Source organism: Marmota monax, unplaced genomic scaffold (genome assembly GCF_021218885.2).
Source record: "Marmota monax isolate L192 unplaced genomic scaffold, Marmota_monax_Labrador192_F-V1.1 WCK01_AAM20220418_F8-fsc00472, whole genome shotgun sequence".
Lineage (NCBI taxonomy): Eukaryota > Metazoa > Chordata > Mammalia > Rodentia > Sciuridae > Marmota > Marmota monax.
In genome coordinates, this window is record NW_026692767.1 from 240,129 (window position 1) to 243,793 (window position 3,665).

Sequence of the window (3,665 nt, forward strand, 5' to 3'; positions counted from 1 at the left end):
GAAAGCAAAAGGGACAGAAATGTAGTTCTTACTAAGATCTGAGCATTGTAGGTTGAGGAGCAGAATACAGAGGACCAGAAAAAAACAGAGGTAAACAGGCAGAGAAAGGGCTTAGTGGGGATCAAGTACAAAGAACAGGATTTCCCAAAAGAAGGCCCTGTTCCGGCAGTTCTGCTGAGATGCCCTTCCAGTGATCTTCAGCAGGGGGAAATAGTAAGTGGGCAGGGAGAAGCTGGGAAGAGGGCTCAGCCAATGAGTGAGGCTGTGGGCAGAAGCCCTGGTCCCAGTCTTGTGAGAGACAATGACACCAGATTACATGTCACAGATATGGCCCAGGGAAGGCTTCCTGGAGGAGGTGATTTGGAGATGGTAGAGCCTAGGCAGTGGGAAGACCAGGAAAGCTGACCACAAAGCTAGGATGGGCTGATGACAAATTGGTCAGCACAGCGTGGGTGGGGACAGGCAGCGCCTGAAGGTCAAAAGGACCCAGGCTTCATCATCCTAGCTGGAAAAACAGATGTGTCTAAGGTCTCAGAGGTAGAATTGAGTAAGTGTGTATGGGGGAGGGAATGTCACTGAAACTGGAACCCAGGAACACAGTTGACCTCAGAGGCCTTGTCCAGCAGGGGCCAGAGTGGCACAGGGAATCAGTCCTTGCAGGCCAGGGGCTCTGTCAGTGGTGAGAGGGAGGACTGACTCCTCCCCAGATATTCCTGGTCTCCTCCTGGGCCTCAGTGGACCCCAGAACCCAGCACCACCCACTGCATGGCTTCCCAGAGAGACAGCCCAGTAGACAGGTCAACTTGTTTGCCCAAAGGGAGGCTGTGTGAGTATGTCTGCCTGGGCGTGGTGGGAGTGACCCTGAAACCTGAGGGGTGTTTATGTGTGTCCCTTGGAAAAGCTGGAACTCTTGGTGGCTCTGAACACCCTTCCCTCTCCTCCCCTGGCTAAGACTGCCATGTAGGCTGAGAGGGTTTGGGGTAGGGGTCAACCAGGCATAGGATCTGTGGGCAATCAGGAGCCCAAGATACCTAGAGTACCTCCCAAACCTTCAGCTGGGCCCCCTATTGCCCAGCTCAGCTCCCCTGTATAGTGAGTTCTAGAAGAGTATCTCTGGCCAGGCACAGTGGCATATGTCTGTAATCTCAGCGGCTCAGGAGGCTGAGACAGGAGGATCATGAGTTCAAAACCAGCCTCAGGAAAAGTGAGGGGCTAAGCAACTCAGTGAGATCTTGTCTCTATATAAAATATAAAACAAGGCTGGGGATGTGGCTCAGTAGTCAAATGCCCCTGAGTTCAATCCCCAGTGCCCCCCCAAAAAACAACAACAACAACAAAAAAGAACACAAGTGTCTCTGTCTCTGATCCTCTCAGATGTGTGGGGCTCCCAGTTTTTCTGACAGCTGGTGTAGGAAGGCCTGGGTGGAGGTGGGTGTGCAGGAGACAGGCTCTTCTCTGACATGCTATGTGTCACTGGGCTAGTCACTGCTCCCTGGGCTTATTTCCCTACGAGGTGCCTCTTAGAAGGGTTGTACTCAGAGGTAATGACATTAAGCATCTGTGTTCCTTTGTAAAGCTCCCACTGTTACTGGGCATGGTGGTGCACAACTGTAATCTCAGCAAATTGGGAGGCTGAGGAAAGAGGATCACAAGTTTAAGGACACCCTCAGCAACTCAGCAAGGCCCTAAGCAACTTAGTGAGATCCTCTCTCAAAATTAAAAATAAAACAGGCTGGGATGTGGCTCAGTGGTTAAGTGCCCCTGAGTTCAAGCCCCAGAACAACAAAAAAAAAAGCAATTTGGAAGTTCCTACTACCTAATAGGCCTTAGAGGGTGGGGCCACCTTTGACAATCAAAGGCAGGGATTGGGGAAGGCCAGTGCCCTGGAGGAAGGGGTAGGCCTGAAAAGCAGTGGGTAGGGCAATTGCGTGGATGGAGCCTGAGTCTGGAGAGCAGACCCAGAAGAAAGCCTACTGATCAGCCCCTGAGAGGGGCTAGGGCCTGGCCAGGTAGGTGCTTAGCAGCCTGTGAGGGCCAGGATTGGAAGGCTGATGGCCACAACCAGGAGAACAATAAGGAGGTGGGAGATGTGAGGGCTAACATGGAGAGGCAGCAGAGATGGGCTGCCAACACCCCTTCTGGAGGGAGCTGGGGCAGCCCCTCACTAGATGGCCAGGAAGCAGACAAGAGCAGCCTGTGAAAAACCAGCCTCTACCTCAGAGCAAAGCCTGTCCAAGGAAGGGACATGACCTTTGTCCTTGGAAAGACCCACAGAGCACTCCTAGGCACATTCCCACCCTGCTAAGTTGTTTATCTACAAATAAGGAGAGGTCTGCTGCGCCAGGTGTCCCTGACTCAGTCAGGCTAGGTGGGATCCATAGCAACCCCCTAACAGCCACCAATCAACATGAGACAGGGAAATACCTGGGATGCCAGATGACCCTCCCAGTAGTTTATGGTGGTTGATAACGTGTTGGGAAAACATGTAGTTCAGCACGAACACCCCTCTTGGCTTAAACCAATCAGTTCAAATGAATCCCCCTCTTGTAGTAACCAATCACCCCTACCCAACTTGTTCCCGCCAGTGAATGTGCTAATCATGTTTAGAGTTGTTATTTGATTTTCCCAAGGTGTGTGATGATTTGTTAAGAGATGCTATGATGAATGTGGGGGTCCCTGCCTTCTCCAAAGAGTGTATAAAACTGCTGCAAACCCTGGGCTCGGGGCCTCTCAGCGTCACCAGTTGCTCTGTGTGCGCAGAGGACCGAGCTACTCGCAATAAACACCTCTTTGCTGTTTACATCGATCTTGGTCGGTCTCTGGTGGTCTTTTGAGGGTCCCAAATTCAAGCATAACACCTGGTCTTTGTTTTTCAGATGGAAAAGCTGATGGCCATGCTGGGCAGCCTCTGGCTTGTTCTCCTTCTGGGCATTCAGTGCCAGGCCCTGTGGTCTGTCTCCAGCGTCACCCAGCTAGAAGCCCCACGGCTGGGCAAACACCAGTCATGCAGAGCACAGTGTGTCCAGGGCCTCCATGTTTTCCTTTTAAGGGTCTCATTTGCTGAGTACTTACCTTGTGACAAGCACTGTGCCAGGTGTTTAGCACAAGGACTTCATTTACTGTCACAAGAACCAATTATAACAGAAACTGAGGCTCCTCCCGTGACTTGCCAAAGGTGACACAGTAATTTGCTATTTAGCAAAGCTTGGGTTGAGGCTCAAGCCCATCTAACTTTAGCAGTGACTCATCATCATTGCCTGGAGGGCCTTCCTATGGACAGGGTACTGGTAACCAAGGCTAAGGAGGTACTGGGAGGATGCTGGGTCTGTGACCCATGAGAAATTATGGCAGCTCCCACCTGAACCAGACCTTGGCCTCTTTGGCCTCTGTGTCCCTGTGAAACAGGCAGGAAACACCACGGGGAGCTCACCAGCTCCCAAACACCCAATTCTTCCCAAAGGAGGGGCCACAGCATCTACTTTGGAAACTGAATTGCATCTTGAATGGTCTCCCCTCAGCCTCCCTCACAGCTCTTGCTCCCTTTTACCTCCTGCAACTCTTCCGTTCAGGGATTTAGGATGCCTCAGAGCATTCTAGAAAAGCAAGCCAAGCCAGCTGGTCCAGGTGGTGAGAAAGAACACATCCAGATGCAGAAAATGCACAAA